At 40.9% G+C, this 19189-nt stretch overlaps 1 protein-coding gene across 3 annotated transcripts in view; it reads right to left on the reverse strand.

Moving 5' to 3' along the window:
• The window catches only part of adgrl1a (adhesion G protein-coupled receptor L1a), a 286520-nt gene that overhangs the window by 253202 nt on the left and 14129 nt on the right, over positions 1-19189 (reverse strand). For all 3 annotated transcript variants that reach the window (XM_058050254.1, XM_058050252.1, XM_058050253.1), the window contains exon 4: positions 7057-7194. The gene's annotated coding sequence lies outside the window, so the exon portion shown is untranslated. The remainder of the gene's footprint in view (positions 1-7056; positions 7195-19189) is intronic.

Consider the following 19189-nt stretch of genomic DNA (forward strand, 5'->3'; position numbering starts at 1 on the left):
TTATCACATGGTTTGTCTGGTATCAGGCCCAGTATCATGCCCCCGCGTGCTAGAATCAGCTGGATGACACAATCATCATTTCGGCCTTTTCCCGTATCATTCATGAGCAGTTTCTAGGGTACAGGGCCAATTAATACTGGATAGGTTATCACATGGTTTGTCTGGTATCAGGCCAGGTATCATGCCCCCAAGTGTCAGTATCAGCCCAAGACCGAAGGTCTACTGGACACAGTTAAACTCTATATTTTATCAGTATCACTGCCCTGGGCTTTGACACAGTATCATTTCGGCCTTTTTCCCGTATCATTCATGGGCGGTTTCTAGGGTACAGGGACAATTAATACTGTAGTATGTGATAAAACCCGGTACACATTTTCTTGGAAATAAATGACATTATCGTGCCGGCTGAAGCACAAACAGTAATGAAAATATCCTCCTTGGCAGAACTAACAGCAACACTTAAACGGAGTGTGGCGCACACGGAACAAACACGCTGGAACGCTACAATGTTCAATGAGAAGGCGAGGCTCACGTTGGCGTTTGTGGATGGTTGAAGGTCTCTCTGTGTGACTGAACCAAGGCCAAACATTCACAATGGACGTTTGAAGCAAGGCGGGGGGGGATATCGCATGCACAACATAAATAAAGCAATTAAATGAAAAGTCTTTAAAATTATACACTATGTCTAATTCAATGAAGTCGCCTCTTATTTTCATTTAGCTTTTTCACCCAATCCCAACCGCCCTCGCCGTTCCCTACACATTCACTATTTGACCCTGACGTTTTTCCAGCGCGCAGGTTAAAGCGCTATCCGCAAGACGTTCACCATTTATAGCGGCACACTTTGACCCCCCCTCAGGTAGAGTCTTGGCTTCAGTTCCATATCCATCAGGCAGGCAGTTGTGGAGGAGGAGGAGAAGGAGGGAAGGATGACAACATTTGCAGGCGTGCATCATAAGAGCCTGCAGCACTACAGCACAGTGTGAGTACTACCCGAATGACATGGAGGGGTTTGAAATTGCTCACTGATTGTTGACTCCGAGCATCGCTTGAAAACGTGCGGGGCATCGGCTGTTGAGAAATGCCAAGCATCAATTAAACAGCCGACATGGACCTTTGACGCTCTTCTGTGGATGCATGGTGGTTGTTGGGATGCACGGCTACAAATTTCACAAAGCGTATCCATCATGTGCAAAGTCAATTTCACGTACTGAAGAACGAAAGGATGCAAGGGTCACTTTGATATTTTGGAACCCAAAACATGCCAAGAAATTTAAAATCGCAGCTTTGTGATGATATACTGTAGGTGAAAATGTTATTTTTATGAATGTGAGTGTGAATGGTTGTTTGTCTATATGTGCCCTGTGATTGGCTGGCGACCAGTCCAGGGTGTACCCCGCCTCTCACCTGAAGACACTATGATAGGCTCCAGCTTATCCCTCGTGAGGATAAGTGGTACAGAAAATGGATGGATGGACAATTAAATTAATCAGTAAAATGATACTAAGAAGAAAAAAAAAGATGTCAAGGAGGAAGTAACAATTGACCTTATATGACTTAATACTTCAAAATCAGTATTTCTAACATTTAATGACGGATATAACTGCAGTGTTTCCCATACATTCATTCATTTGGAGCGGCCCACCACAATAAATTTGCCCTTATAAAGCCATTGTACACACCTGATCTGCCAGAGAATAAGAAGACACAGCAGGAGGGATTAGAGTTGCCAACTTAGCAACTTTATTGCTTTGGCTCAAAAAGTGTGTAATACCGCTCCTGATAACACTTTACAATAAGGTACACAAAATTACAGTAGGTAGGTTTGTTCCTCGTGTTCCTAATGAAAAACAAACCTACCTACTTTGTTCCTCATTACTTCCTTAGTAACTACTCAATTTACAGTATGCACCATTGTTCCTCAGGAACTACTCTGCTCAGTTCTCACTCTAAATTTATGTGGCTTAGTTCCTTTGTAAGTACTCTAATCATTACTTCCTCAGTAACTACTCAAAATTGATGTGTCCTAGTTCCACAGTAACCACTAATAATTGGTGGTTCATTAGTTTCCCCAATATCTACCCAAAATGTATGTGCCTTAGTGATTAGTTAATTGGTAACTACTCTAAATTTATGTTTCTTTTTTTCCTCTCACTAACTGCTCTACACATTAGTTCAATAGTTCCTCGGTAACTACTCAAAATTGATGTGTCCTAGTAATTAGCTCCATGGTAACAACTCTAAATGTACATTCCTTTTTCCACACGAACTGCTCAAACACATTAGTTCAATAGTTCCTCAGTAACTACTCTAAATGTATGTGCCTTAGTTCGCCAGTAACCACTCTAATCATTGGCGGTTCCTTAGGTTCCTCAGTAACTACCCAAAATGTACGTGCCTTAGTAATTAGTTCCATGGTAACAACTCTAAATTTACATTCCTTTTTCCACACAAACTGCTCAAACACATTAGTTCAATAGTTCCTCAGTAACTATTCTAAATGTATGTGCCTTAGTTCGCCAGTAACCACTCTGATCATTGGTGGTTCCTTAGGTTCCTCAGTAACTACCCAAAATGCACGTGCCTTAGTAATTAGTTCCTCAGTAACTACTCTAAATGCATGTGCCTTAGTTCCCCAGTAACCACTCTAATCATTGGTGGTTCATTAGTGTCCCCAGTAATTACCCAAAATGTATGTGCCTTAGTCATTAGCTCCTTGGTAACTACTCTAAATGTATGTTGCCCTATTCCTCACTAACCGTTCTACACATTAGTTCAATAGTTCCTCAGTAACTACTCTAAATGTATGTGCCTTAGTTCCCCAGTAACCACTCTACACTGCCTCAGTTTGTAATCAGTTCCTCGGTAACTACTCTACTCAGTTCTTGAATTAGTTAGTTCCTAAATAACTACTCAAAATGAACATATTTTAGTATTTAGCTCCTCAATAACTACTCTAATTGTGCCTTAATCATGACTTCATTTGTTCCTAAGCAACTACTTTATTTTTGTGCAGCTTATTGTATAAGTGAGACCACACTACCAATAGTGTCATTTAGTGAGCCTACACTGGGATCCTAGTCTGTGGTCTATAAAGATCTGTTCTAATCTCCAAGGATTCCAGTAATACTATATAATAATAGTACTTGACCCTGGTCCCTCAGGCTGTTGTGTTGTTGGAGACAATTGTCTCCTCATTTGTCATTGGCCGAGACGTACTATGACACCAGGAAGTGACTTGGCCAAGATCTGTGGTTCTGATCTCTAATTCATAGACTGAATGTCTTTATCTGGGAAATATCAAGTGGTCACATTGTTGGTGGTATTGCGTTGTCATATTACCATGACAAAACACAGTCACCACTAAAAAGCCAACATATGGATGGTAATAAAGCTAATTAGCATCTGGCTTCCTGTGGTAATTAGCATCGCGCAACGCGGAGTGCAGACAGTTCATTTGTCCGGCTTACTTATCGGCCATAAAAGCGTAATTAGCCGTGTTAAGGGCACAGGTGATGTAGTATAATCATTAATAATGGATGGGTGTCACCTCTACTGAAACTCTGGGGGTGTGACAAAAATCCACCCGAGACTTCATGAAATACAGCTGGCATCACTAATATTGACACTAGTCCTTATTTGCAACTCTTCTGTATACTTCAGGGTCGGGAAATGTGCATTTTAAAGGTTTCAACAGGTGCACCTAGAAAACCCCACGCCCTGATTCCAAGCTGCTATTTTCAAAAAGAGAACAGGAGCAACAGCAAAAAAAGCCGTGGGGGGGTGGAGGGGGGGTCAGAGATGAGTCACACTTCAGGGCCAAAGCATGGCTCTGAGTGAATCAAGGCAAATTAAGCCAGTGGGGGGTGGGATACGGTGGGGGGGTGGGGTCTAAAAGATGCTGAACACTTCAAGGCCAGCAGTGGTGCTTTGGTCCTCCCTGGTGGAGGACTCAATTCTCACCACCTGCACTTTAATTAGGGATGACGATGCTTCATCCATAGCCCGCATGCAGAGAGCAGGGCAGGACAAGAGGGATGCATACTATATGTAAAGAGCCCCGCTAATTAGTGGATCTTAGTGTACACTTACAGGGAGGAAGGGTTGCATGAAAAAGACTTACTGTAAATTAATAAGGGTAAAAAAATTATTATTTTTTTCTTCCGCCAAGCACAAATCGCACAAGGCGAAATGTTTTCTACCCTGTTGATACGTTAGGAAGGAAGCAGGATGAAACAAAAACAAAAGTGATTTACATCCCCCCCCCCCAAAAAAAAAAAATAATGAGTCAATTTTATGCACCACATATACTGCACACACTTAATGTTTTTAGCTTCGAGATAGCCCATTTGAAATGCATATTTAATAGCGTGAAGTTAATTATTAATTACAGTAATCAAGGACATTGTTTTGTGGCCGAGTGGAGCAGTAATCCACCAGTTCCAGTGAAGATGGCTGCTTATTGTACAGTGGAACCTCAGTTTGCATACACCCCCGGTTAGCGTGTTTTTCCATTTGTGTCAAAAATTTATGTTAAAATGATGCCTCAGTTTGCGTATATGTCCCAATTATTGTATATTACGCCATACTTTTTGTCATGTTATTAATACATAAATAAATGCCTCCTCAGACCTTACAAACCGCTGGGCTTTACTTTCTGACGTCGTTAATTAATGCGCGCTAGTTTTGTGTGTGAGATGAAGCATACGCGGCGACATTGCAGCCATCTTGTTTATATTGAGTATGTGTTCCACAGCGGTTTAAGATGCTAAGGTGGCAGCCATTTTTAGCTGTTCCTGCGACCTGACCTCGGAGAAGTGGAAGGCGATGGATGGATAATGATGCTAACTGATATTCCACCGTATGTGTAGGTGAATACCTCGGATTTATGGTCACAGCTAGATTAATTTTGGGTATACGAAAGGAACAAAATCCAAAAAAATCTATTTAGCTGTTTAAACAGCTTTAAATATTATTTTAAATGAAAGCTAAAAACATGCACACTGCTAGGTCTTTTTAATAGGTAAATAAATATAATAATAATCACTCACACTACCAAGTCACTACCTCCACCTAGAGGACTGGAGTGGAACAGTCTCACCCAGCACGAATTAAATCAATCCTCTCCTGAATATTTGACCATTCCTGTGTCCCACCCTGTTAGCATGAATGAAGTCTTCCAACTTTCCAAGCTGCGAACTTTCCACCGTGAATTTTCGGTCCTTTCCTCAGAGGACATGTGACCGTCTAAGGGTGGCTGCCTTCTCCAGGATTAAAAAAAAAAAAAAAAAAAGGTGCTTGTTAATCCCCTGCCTTTGTGGTGATGGCGGTAAAACACATTTCCGTGCTCATGCTCTGTAGCAGCCAGCTTTGGTGTGTGTTGCTGGCTTAAGCTTTGGCACAACAAGGAAGTGAGCAATGAAGATCCAGACATTTTTTTTTTCCTCTATGAGAGAGATTTTTTTCCCCCCCCTATACTGTTGGACGCGTGTATTTTGAGGATTAGTGGCTTAATCGACCTTGTAATGGGGAGATCAGAGTGGCATGGAGGCATGGAGAGAACCACACACTCACACGCCGATACTCATATTTGGACTATTCTGTCATTTAAATGTTCCCCACAGTTCCACACCTGACTGTGGTCAGTACGGGTGTCGAGATCTTGCAAGATGAAGACATGTTGAGAGTTCTTGTTTGGTGACAACATGACCAAATCATGAATACAGTAATATGGGAGTGGCAGTGGGCAAGGCATTATTGGAAGCGCACATTTACATTTACACGTACAAAGAGGTGATGATGCAACTCTACAATAGAAGAGAGCATGTTTGATGCAACCACAAGGCAGCAAAAGTACATTTTATAAAAACTCTACCCGCATTTCTCACACAGCAACCAGGAAGTGAAAAGGCATCTTGTCGTATTGCGTGAAAAAAGTTATGCATTCAAGGGAAATTTTAAGCACACGCACACCTGCAACCAGACGTGTGTACACACAATTCAGTTGCAAACGTGAAAATTGTAAATTTGCATTTTTTTCATGTAATTTCAAGTTTTGTGTTTGTTTTTTGATGAATATACATAGCTAAATTTGTGTCAAAGTGAAAGTTATGAGCCTGCACTGTGGTTGAGTGGTTAGTGTGCAGGAGACCCGAGTTAAATTCCACCCTCCACCATTTCTGTGTGGAGTTTGCATGTTCTCCCCGTGCATGCGTGGGTTTTCTCCGGGTACTCCGGTTTCCTCCCACATTCCAAAAACATGCTAGGTTAATTGGCGACTCCAAATTGTCCATAGTTATGAATGTGAGTGTGAATGGTTGTTTGTCTATATGAGTCCTGTGATTGGCTGGCGACCAGTCCAGGGTGTACCCTTCACATAAAGCCTTTTCCTCCCTTTTTTTTGTTAACGATATTTTGCTGAAACTGACCTATGTTTTACTGCTGATTACTAAAGAACGGAAAAGGTTAGAAACACCTTTTATAAAGAATATAGATATGATAAAGATAAAAGAAAGTGTAATATTTCTTTTGGTATATACCATGTCTATAGTATAGTCCAACAACACAGTATTTTATGTGCCTTAGTCAAAAATGGCCGGTACCAAGAGGGTCGGATTTTTAAAAATGGGATTGTATGATTAACTGCTTTAGGCACATCTTGCAATCCACCCTATCTTGGTGTTCACAGCACCAGTGGGTGACGTGAGGCTGTTGTTGATGTCCAAGTAGAAGTTGTAGAATTCTACATTTGATCAACTTTACTTCAACATTTGTCAGATGAACCCATGTAGATGGTCGAACTTGTCTGGACTCTTAATCACAGAGCGGTTCCGTTGATGCTCATTGCATGTAGCTCAGCGCTAACTTACAAGTACCAATGATCACCTGCTAATATTGTTATACAATATTATAGCAGTAGTTCATTTGGTCTCTTTGAGAGTCAATTTGTGGGACAAACATTTTAAAATGCACCTGCATTGCTTTTTGACTCATTAAAAAAAATTGTCTAGTCATATTTTCATTGTACTTTTCTTAAAAGTAATGTTAAAATCTCACCTGGTCTTGCTGTCACGGAATGCAATCGTCTGCGTCGAATGTGTCGTCTCATCTTGTGAGTTGCTTGAGTTGGTATACTAATGATGATAAAATGAAAAACGTTCTGCCTTTTCTTGATTGATGATTTAATCCTGGACACTGGAGGGAAAATGGACACAAAAACCTGACATGAATATCATGGTTTCATAGAGCGGCTCTGATATTAACTGTAATTTCATGCTGTAAAATGATTTGCCGTGGAAGTCATTATTGATGTGCTGCTGGCATAATGTGCACACAATTTCTGCTAGACAGATAATATTGACCAAGTGGAGGAACTTTGGAAATTCAATAACAATAGTTACCTTACATGTCTGCCACCATCACACGCGTTAATTAGCATAGGAAGCGCTCTGAGCGCCTTATGTTTTGCTGCCAACACATACCAGCTTGCACAGCAAGAACCTGGGCTATAATTATGGGCCATATTACTGAAGAAAACTTGAGTTAATTATGGATTGATATCTAGAATCATTGTGTCCAAACCATCATGATTGTTGTCACAGGCATATTTTGGATGCTAGGTTTTATTTGGCACTCTTTTCCGTGACCGTAACATTAAAGACTGCAAAAAAGTATGTACGATTGATATTGCACACACAACATAGCAACAACAGAACCAATGTTGTAATGGTGGTACGGACCAAACCGCTTAGCCGCCGTTAATCCAGCTGATAAGTTCATTGTAAACAACTGTAACAATACAGTAAATGTAGCATGCATGAGTTTCAACTGAGTAGTGCAGAATCAATATTGTAATAGTGGTACGGACCAAACCGCTTAGCCGCCATTAATCCAGCTCATAAGTTCATTGTAAACAACGGTAACAATACAGTAAATGTAGCATGCATGAGTTTCAACTGAGTAGCAACAACAGAACCAATGTTGTAATAGTGGTACGGACCACTCCGCTAGGCCGCCATTAATCCAGCTGATAAGTCCATTGTAAACAACTTTAAAAATACAGTAAATGTAGCATTGCATGAGTTTTAACTGAGTAGCGCAGAACCAATGTTGTAATAGTGGTACGGACCAAACCGCTTAGCCACCATTAATCCAGCTGATAAGTTCATTGTAAACAACTGTAACAATACAGTATATGTAGCATGCATGAGTTTCAACTGAGTAGCGCAGAACCAATGTTGTAATAGTGGTACGGACCAAACAGCTTAGCCGCCATTAATCCAGCTAATAAGTTCATTGTAAACAACTTTATCAATACAGTAAATGTAGCATGTATGAGTTTTAACTGAGTAGTGCAGAACCAATGTTGTAAAAGTGGTACGGACCAAACTGCTTAGCCGCCATTAATCCAGCTAATAAGTTCATTGTAAACAACTGTAACAATACAGTATATGTAGCATACATGAGTTTCGACTGAGTAGCGCAGAACCAATGTTGTAATAGTGGTACTGACCAAACTGCTTAGCCACCATTAATCCAGCTGATAAGTTCATTGTAAACAACTCAAACAATACAGTAAATGTAGAATGCATGAGTTTCAACTAAGTAGCGCAGAACCAATGTTGTAATAGTAGTACGGACCAAAATGCTTAGCCGCCATTAATCCAGCTGATAAGTTCATTGTAAACAACTGTAACAATACAGTAAATGTAACATGCATGAGTTTCAACTGAGTAGCGCAGAACCAATGTTGTAATAGTGGTACGGACCAAACTGCTTAGCCGCCTTTAATCCAGCTGATAAATTCATTGTAAATAACTGTAACAATACAGTAAATGTAGCATTGCATGAGTTTCAACTCAACTAGTGCAAAAGACGTTTTAAAGTGCACGCAGAGGTAGATAAAGATGCTATAGGCTGGCCAATCACTTTGAGTGGGTAATAAAACCGGCGTGTGACCCGTTACAGTTACGCAATGTAGTACATAATGCAGCAGAATGTTCACGGCGAGGTACACTGTATTCGCTTGATATGAGCAAGGTGTAAAATGAAGTTATGCATTGTGCATATGCTTTCATGACATGAATAAATACTATTTATTGAACCGAATGAATATATTTATGAGTAGGTTAATGTTTGCTGCCCTACCTCCTCAACATGATACTCCACATAAGGACCTTGAGTAATAAATGTGTAAGAATCCATTATACTGCACGAATATGACCTACATGTAAGTGTCAGAAACCTGAGCAACAGTATCAACATCATCTTCCTTCTTTTACAGAAAATTATAAAAGTCGAAGGAAATGATATATATATATACATATAGGAATTATGGATGCGCCGAATGATCAATATCGGCTAATTTCCATGAAAAGCATATGTTTTTGCAACAATGACAGCTTGACACAAGCTTCACCAATCGCTTCCCTTACCAAACCTATTCTTTCACCTTTGTTTACACGTTTTGCCTAGTTGTCAGTGCCCTTACTTTGCAAGTTATTTGCCTCGCTTCTTGTCGTCGGACTCCAAATATGACTTTTTACCACAGTGACATTTTGTTTTTAAAACAAAACAATGCGGTTAATTGAGAGCTCGTTTTTGTCCCACGGGAAAGCTGCAAGTGGATATCACGTGCTTGGGGTACGTACTAACTTCAAGAATCACTGAACAACTTTACAATTTTGTTGTCATTATACTAATTGTGTCTTGTTCTCCAAACACTTGAGTGTGGCTGTTTAATGAACATAAAAGGAGCACAAAATAACGAAATAAAGATGGTCACATTGAGTGGAGGTCTGCATCCTTAGTAGCAATGAACACTTTCATTTTCCATCTCATTCAGAATTGCTTGTTTTTCCACCCACAGACAACTCTGTTTTTCATGTTGTTTTTACTTCTAAATGTACTCTAAATGGGCAAATCCTATCCTAACCAATCTGAAACAGAGTGTAGACGTTCAGTGCTATTTATTGATTGAATGCCCAATGCAATAGAACACATATCAGTTGCATGTTCCAATACTTTCAATTGCATGAAAAATGGCTGAGTTCTAATAAAAGTTGCACCTAAGCCAGGGGTGGGCAAATATTTTGAGGGCCGCATTCAATAACAAAATTGTCCGGGGAACCAGAACATAAATTTAACACACACACACACACACACACACACACTATTTTTGATTATAATTTTCCTTGAATTATTTGTCTAATTTTATCTGTAAAAGTGTTCCACATCATTCATTCATTCATTTTCTACCGCTTATCCTCACGAGGATCGCGGGGGTATGCTGGAGCCTATCCCAACTGTCTTCGGGCGAGAGGCGGGGTACACCCTGGACTGGTGGTCAGCCAATCACAGGGCACATATAGACAAACAACCATTCACACTCACATTCATACCTATGGACAATTTGGAGTCGCCAATTAACCTAGCATGTTTTTGGAATGTGGGAGGAAACGGGAGTACCCGGAGAAAACCCACGCAAGCACGGGGAGAACATGCGAACTCCTCACACAGAGATGGCCGAGGGTGGGATTGAACTCGGGTCTCCTAGCTGTGAGGTCTGTGTGCTAACCACTCGACTAGACCACATAAAAACTATGTAATTTAATTTTACAGTTTTGTTGCAAGTCATGTTGCCAGTTTGTATGTTAGAAGTTGAAATGCTTAGAAAGCAACTGGCGTGTCGGATTCAAACGCTTGGTGGGCTGCATGTGGCCCCCGGACTATACATAGTTTGCCCACCTCCTGCCCTAATTTGTGCAACTGGTCCAGAAGTAAGTACCTGGAAATAAAAGCGAAAATGTTGCTCTTGGGTCTCGTATTCCTCCCGTCGTCAAACCCTACAGCAAAAATAAAGTAAATAACCTCACTGATGCAGTACTATTAGAGGGTACTATATGTTGTATGGGACTACACTTGGACTATGCAAATTGGTGTCACCATCCCGTTTATTTACAATATCTGTGTTATAAATCGCCAATGCATTTATGACACATTGCCAACCTAAACAGGGACCTTGCTTACCAAAAGGGTGGCATCGGACTGTGTGTTTTTAAACTACACTGGTATGAGTTTAGCATAATTCATGCATGGGGAGGTGTGTTTGGGAACAACTGGCTGCCTATTGGACCGGCGTATCGGCACACATTGGAGGCCCTGGCAGGTTTGGAGATGTCTGGATTAGGGGGGGAAGATTAAAGTGGTGATTACACAATATCTCCGCTCTAATGATCCCAACTGTTTGTTCATCTTATCAGCCGCGCTGCACCGGATTCCGCTTTTCGGAGATAACGCACGGATTACAACTCCAACTCAAAACCACTTCACCAATGCCAGTCAGGTGGTGGTGGTGAGGGTATAAATGACGGCGGGAATCAGGCCGACAGAGACGAGATGGAGCGGCGCTGCTGGAAATTCATGCCGGGGTGACTCAGTGGGCAGATCTCTGGAGTCCACACAAGCATTAGCCAGAGTGCTCATTGTTCATTGAGACAATACGCCGACCCCCCCCCAAAGAGACCTCTGCCTACTGTGCAGCCGCAACATATTACCTATGTGGGAGCTGTGAGTGGGGGGTAAAGTGTACAATGGACTCTAATACACCATGCCTGAGTACATTCTCTGCCTGTTGAGGAGCAGAGGTATGAAGTTATTAGTGTTCATGTGTGGTGTGTACATACACCCCCCCCCGCGGGAGAAGGCAGAGGCAGTGGCCTTTGACAGAACGGTGGGCATGTGCTTTTAATATAGTGCTGCTTCGTTTCCTTCAAGGTCCCTGATAATATAAAATGTAATTTTTAATGATGTTATAACAGTAATATGTGTCCCTAGAGACGGGTTATGAGCACCAAACGTGATATAACTCACTTTTTAGGGAAACGGTCACCTTTTGTGATGTCCTGCTTCCTTTGTAGACGTGACACTACGGCTGTGTTCGAAACCGCATACTTACTACTACATACTATCCGTACTCCAGACTGCATACCCAATCCATCAGACGGTATGCAAAGCGTTTACACTACAGTGTACTACATGATAAACCACAATGCATTGCGCTCCGACCCGAGCCGAAATCGACAGACTGAAGCTAATTTCACTTTAGCTCTAAACTCTTTAAAAACATAACTTTGAGATTTTTTTTTTTGTTTTTTAAATCAGGCAAGAAAGTGGCCGTTTAGATCCAGAGTGTGCCATTTATTTGTCAAAATACTAACAGTTTACAATTTCGTTCAGACGAATTCGGCAAAATTCAAGCTAGCTTCCGGTTATTTTCACAAAATAAAACACCCCCTTATTTTTCTCATACAAAAAAAAAAAAAACAATGATAAATCACTGCTTTTACTTTGAAAACAAAAAGCAAAGCAACTCGCATTATATCCTGCTTGACACCACCGTTTCTTAAGCAAATAAGCGGTTCAAATTCCCACAAATTGTCCATAGGTATGAATGTGAGTGTGAATGGTTGTTTGTTTATATGTGCCCTGTGATTGGCTGCATGGCGACCAGTCCAGGCTGTACCCCGCCTCTCGCCCGAAGACAGCTGGGATGGGCTCCAGCACCCCCATGTGAAGAATATTAATATTCCAAGATTAATTAGCGACTCCAAATTGTCCATAGGTATGAATGTGAGTGTGAATGGTTGTTTGTCTATATGTGCCCTGTGATTGGCTGCATGGCGACCAGTCCAGGGTGTACCCCGCTTCTCGTCCGAAGACAGTTGGGATAGGCTCTAGCACCCCCATGTGAAGAATCTTAATATTCCAAGATTAATTAGCGACAGTGTGAATGGTTGTTTGTCTATATGTGCCCTGTGATTGGCTGCATGGCGACCAGTCCAGGGTGTATCCCGCCTCTCGCCCGAAGACAGCTGGGATAGGCTCCAGCACTCCATACGACCCTCGTGAGGATAAGCGGTAAAAAAATGAATGAATAAGATTTAGTAGCAAATGAGTGCTTTTTCGTGGTTATTATTGGTCCAAAAAATATGTGGCCCAACTTATTACAACACAGACACACGCTCAAACATACCACTGTTTTTTCTGAACTAATAACAGGCTTGGAAGAAAAGAAAAAAATCAATACACTCTCAGACGGATAAAAAAAATAATAAAAAAATCAAGCTTTCCTTTCTACTGCTACCACTCTCACTGCCTTCTGGATTGAAATTGTCCGCCTCCAGATCTCCGTGGAAGTCCATGCAGCACCGGTCACTCCCTTAACACCCCTGAGACTGATCGATACCAATAATAAGACATTTTCCCAGGATGCTCATCTTGTTTCTACGACCCATGCCCCCCATCAAGGCCCGGCCCAGGAAGCTGCATATCCACGCATCTCTAGGTCATTCCAGCCCTTGCATTTTGTTCTGAAGGTCCTCCAGGATTCGTCATAGCTCTCTCTCATCACCCGTGGATATAAAAAGAACGGAAGAGGAAGCCATTTGAGGAAACGTAGATGCCGTAGAATTAAATTCATCCAATCTGGCATCTTTTCATCTTTAATGGAGAGCAAAACAAAAAGCGGATTTCTCGATTTAGGCTGCAGATGGACAGAAGACTGGAGGCGCTCAAGATGGGCAACAGGGACAGACATCATTCCCATTTCTTGCCGTCTTCCAATAAATTGAAGGAATTGGAGTAAGACATGAGTAGGCAGCCTGTTTTTTTTTTGTTTTTTTTTTATTTATTGTTTTGTAAAGCCTTGGCTCAATTAAAATGCTCTATGCATGCCAGTGAAGCCCGTTTGAAATTAATTGAACCGACAGCCTGCGAGACAAAGACAACCAACAGATATGTGTCAGCGGTGGGAAAAAAGAAAACTCTTTATGACCCTCAGCCCACTTTTTTTTTTTTTTTTTTAATATAATATACAGTATAGAACCCCCGTTCCATCGCTGCAGTTTGTTTTATTTATTTGAAGTTAGTGGCTTAATGAGATCCCAGTGGTCCTACCATAACTACCACGAGGAACAAGAGGGAGACAATGTCAGGAAAAAGCAGGGAGGGAGAAATGTAGGCGAGGGATGACACAGGAGACAGGAAGGATGGCTATGGATCAAACTAAGTGAAGGGGGGTAACAGTGCATCTATTTGTTTGGGAAGCTTCTACTCCTGACCCACTGCACACAAAAGGGTGAATATTTGTGTTGAGGGTGTTAATATTTTTCTGTTATTAACCACCATGAGTGGGGATGACTTGAATTTTCTCACACACACACCTCAAGAAAACACACACATGAATTCTATATGCATGTATTCGGAAAAGCATGGAGTGTAACATGCAGAAGGTTACACAATAAATGGAATTTGTTCCACATGTGAAAATTGTAAGTTCATTTTTAGTTATATTTCTAGATAAATTAGTATTTTAATGCAAAAACATATTTTGTGTGTTGTGGCATAGTAGTTTAGATATTTTGGCTAAATATATACGTAGCTAAATTTGTGTCAAAATCAAAATTATGCTTGAAATGCATCTTTTCCGTGTTCTGTGTTCTACTGCTGATGACTAAACAATGACAACAAATATCCTTGCATATAATATAATAGTGTCAAACTGTGGTCGGCTACACGGTGTACAAGTGGTTATCGCGCAGGCCTCATAGCTAGGACACCCGAGTTTTTTATACGGATTTTCAAGCAGATATTGGCTAAAATATATAGCCAATATCGATTAAATTTGCGAAAGTATATTCATTTTAGGCTGCACGGTGGTCGAGTGGTTAGCGCGCAGACCTCACAGACCTTCAATTCCACCCTCGGCCATCTCTGTGTGGAGTTTGCATGATCTCCCCGTGCATGCGTGGGTTTTCTCCGGGTACTCCGGTTTCCCTCCCACATTCCAAAAAACATGCTAGGTTAATTGGCGACTCCAAATTGTCCATAGGTATGAATGAGTGTGAATGGTTGTTTGTCTATATGTGCCCTGTGATTGGCTGGCGACCAGTCCAGGGTCTACCCCGCCTCTCGCCCGAAGACAGCTGGGATAGGCTCCAGCACCGCCCCCCGCGACCCTCGTGAGGATAAGCAATAGAAAATGAATGAATGAATAAACTGTGGTCTTAAATCAGCCATAATTGCCAATTCGTTTAGCAGTCAGTTGCCATTTACTAAATAAACACAGCTGTCATTCCGACTATAATGATAACAGAACATCAACAAAACGTTAAAAAAAAAACTCACATTGGCAATGATTACTGCACCGACAGTGTAAACATAAACATGGAGAATTTTTAATAGGCAGCACCAAATTGTTCCGTGGAGGTCAAAATGAATCAGTGTCAAGCAGCCACTATACTACATATAATACAGTACAAGGATGTATGGGCAACACTGCTGTAACATTAGCATGTTTTTTTAGCACAAAACATGTCCGCCATCAAGAAACATCTTTGGTGGAACTTAGCCAATTTACTGGCCATAAGTTATTGATCATTCGTCTAATAAATGATCATCTGCATTGCACGCATGGTCGAGTTGAACCTGTTTATGTTGACACCCCTTTGGACTGGCTGACTGATGTCAACATAAGGGGTTACGGACATAACCAAAACAAGTTATTCACTTTCGCCATAAAGAGACAAAGAGAATGAGCCATCATATATTATATAATATTTTTTTTAGCCTACATCACTTTGTTGACATTATTTTCCTCCATTTGCACGTCTTTTTATTTACATTCTGTATTAGTGTTATCTAACAGAGCAGCTGCAGTAATTTTGTTGTACGTCTTGATAACAGTGATAATAAATCTTTCTCTCAGTGGGCCACAATTACAAAAAATAAATGGGTGCTTTTGTTGCTATGGTAAGCCTTGTTTACGCTTACAACATACAGTATGTGCTGGTGGTGCGATTCTGCTCATCTCATTCATTTGAACGGGTTAACTTTTCCACCGCCTATTAAATCAAGTCGGGTTGAATTCTCAAGTAATTTCTGTAGTTACCATGCATACCCATGCGGCAACAAAATCCTTTCCTGCCAACGCGCACCATTTTCAGTCACAAATTACATGCCAAACATGACATTCATGTGTAAACAGAATGCAAACAATGCACATCGCGTATTGCTACAGTAAATTGTGGTACAATGTGGATGCAAAATGTGTAAACACTGCTATATAATGTGACCTGTGTTTGATTCATCCAAAAATATATAATGTATTAGTTATTTTTTTGTCTAAATTAAGCATTTATAAGCATAAAAACAGCTAATTTAACTAAAATACAAATAGAAGGCATTAAGAAGACTGATATGTAGTATTCTACGTCACTAGGTGTACTGTAGTGAGGCATCCAACATTGCAGAAACTCGTTTACCATGGTCGGGTGTGGAACCAATTAACCGTGATGAATGAGGGATTACAGTACTGCCTTGCTTTTATTTTGAAGCTTACTTTGCACAGAACAGGAAGTCACTGTGTGCACGTTTTCAGACTGTATGTTGGCGTTATCGTTTCACATTTCTTCGTGAAAATGATGTTAATATGACAAAACAGACAAACGGACTGATTTTTCGTCTAAATGATAAAAGCATGTCGACGTTGGCTTAACCGGACACCTTTCAGTAAGAAGAAGAAGAACTCTGTCGACATAAACGGGATGGAAATAAGCGGGTATTACACGTATCCAAAAGAAATAAAAGATAGTTGTGTTTTTTTAACCGAAAAACAGTCGTCCTGTGGTGTTCAACAGTTGCTTATTGATAAACATCCCTTGTGAGCGACCAGATTGCATACCTCCAGCTCGGCCCGAGACCGATTGGCCACAGCGCCGCACCGGCAGCGAGCCAGCCCCTTTGTGCCCAGCAGAGGAATAGAAAACAGATGCCACATAAAATGCTCTGGCTGTGTGTTGTTGATTCACTCGTTCCATTTTCTCTCTTTGAACAATGCTGCTTTAATACATGGCTAAATATACTGGGTGTGCTTAGGCACCACGGTGGATCGAAATCGCTATACAAAAACAGACCGCTTAAAAAAAAAAAAAAAACACACATCTAACAATTGCAGGGAAATGTTGAGGGGAAAAGCACCATTATTTTATATATTTATCAGCCATTTATGTCGAGTATGAATGCAATTTGCTTTTTAATCCCCTTGTCAATCAGATTTACAGGATGTCAACACAATAAGAGTCCTGGTGCATTCGAGGGAATATTTATTATGAAGCCATTCAATGTCAGGAGTTCAATTCAGACCAATTCAAGGCTCAGGTTTTACAGTTCATTAACTGATTACAGTGCTGAACTTATCAATATCACCCTTATCACCCTGGACTGGTGGCCAGCCAATCGCAGGGCACATATAGACAAACAACCATTCACACTCACATTCATACCTATGGACAATTTGGAGTCGCCAATTAACCTAGCATGTTTTTGGAATGTGGGAGGAAACCGGAGTACCCGGAGAAAAACCATGCATGCACGGGGAGAACATGCAAACTCCACACAGAGATGGCCAAGGGTGGAATTGAACTCAGGTCGGGTGAGGCCTGTCCGCTAACCAATGTGCAGCCATGTTCTTGTTTTATGAGATACCTAAATTGGAGACATTTCAACATTCTTGAAATATTTCAGTTTGTGTGCAGTGAATCTATAAAATCAGAGTTATAACTTTTCGATTGAACTACAGTGGAACCTTGGATAGCGTCAATCCGTTCCAGAAGGTCCGAGTTGACCCAAAACGTATGCTAACTAACCCAAAATGGAGCTAAGGAAAGTTGCAAGCTCAAACATTTGATTAAGGTCAGAAACACTATTGAATTAAAGAAAATAACTAATGGCAAAACAGGAAGGTGGCGTCCATTATGATTTGTCATTTATATACATTTCGAATTGTTTTATACATGAAAAACTATAATCATAAAAACACGTGTTGTGTTACTACAAAGTCAACCACTGATGACATCATAGACAGGTGACAGAGCTGACTTCCGGTGCCTGTTTCTATTTATCCACAAGCAAACTGGTTGATAACGACAATTTGTGTCAAAAAAATACAGTGTATTAAGAACACAACAAGATGCACGCCATATTGTATGGTAACCAGAAAATGTACGCAAACCGAGGTAAAGTTTTCTATGTTAACCGGGGCATACACTAACCAAGGTTACACTGTACTGAACTTGGACCAAATTACATTTTTTGAAACTAAAAAAACTAAGACCGGCTAGCATATGTATAACAATTGCAAGTTAAAATGCATAAAAATTGTTATTTTTTATTTGGCATGAACAAAATAACCGGCATTCATAGCTCTTAGTCTCAGAAAGACAGATAAACAAGTTGCTCCTGCCCTCAGTCTCCTGTTGGATAAAATGTGTCAAAAATAGTTTGCCACAACAAAATAGGATGCATTCATCTTGCGTGATAATCCTCAGTTGAGGTTTTTCTTTGGCATTTTTTGGCTCGGCCACATCATTTCGGACGGAATTGCAATTTGCCGTCTGACAAAGTGAAGGAACGTCTCTGCTACTTGGCAAGCCCGTGTGGCCTGATTAACAGGAGAAGAGGAGATCTCAGTCAAAGCTGGAGACTGGTATTGAATATCTTCTCCCCAGTCGCACTCGAATCGCACTTCATTGTGTAGCACCAGTTTAACACCTTTTCTTTGTCTGCAGAGAATCATCGTCACATGTGAACATCCTCTCTTCTCAACTTAATAGCTTCGATGATGTCTCACTCCCACGTTCGGATCCAAACCAAAAGTTCATCAGTGTCTTCTTTAGTGCCAACTTGGCTTGTTTACCTTTTCTTTGGAAGGCGTACAAGGACCGGTAGAGGCAATATAAAGTTAAAATGTGCGACGAATCGAGGCAAAGGACACAGAAGGGCGAGGAGATGAGGGAAGGAGGGAATGCAGGGCTGAAGGGTTTGCAAGAGCTAAATCAGCACTTATGCAAACACTCCACAAAGAGTGACGCACACATTTAAAAAAATTGTACACAGCCATTCATGATGTGTGTTTTGGTGTATGACGACTATCATCCATATCAGGATGTCACACTGGGCTAAGTCTTCTCTTGGAATAAAAAAAAAAAAAAAAAAAAGTGACCGCCCCGTTGTGCTGTGAGGCTATTACATGGTCTAACAGAGCTAGACTAATAACATGGACAGACTGAGTCAACCTTCCAACTTATTTCCCAGATCATCACGTGTTGGACAGGAGTTAGACCCATTTTTT

Source organism: Doryrhamphus excisus, chromosome 15 (assembly GCF_030265055.1).
Source record: "Doryrhamphus excisus isolate RoL2022-K1 chromosome 15, RoL_Dexc_1.0, whole genome shotgun sequence".
Taxonomy (NCBI): domain Eukaryota; kingdom Metazoa; phylum Chordata; class Actinopteri; order Syngnathiformes; family Syngnathidae; genus Doryrhamphus; species Doryrhamphus excisus.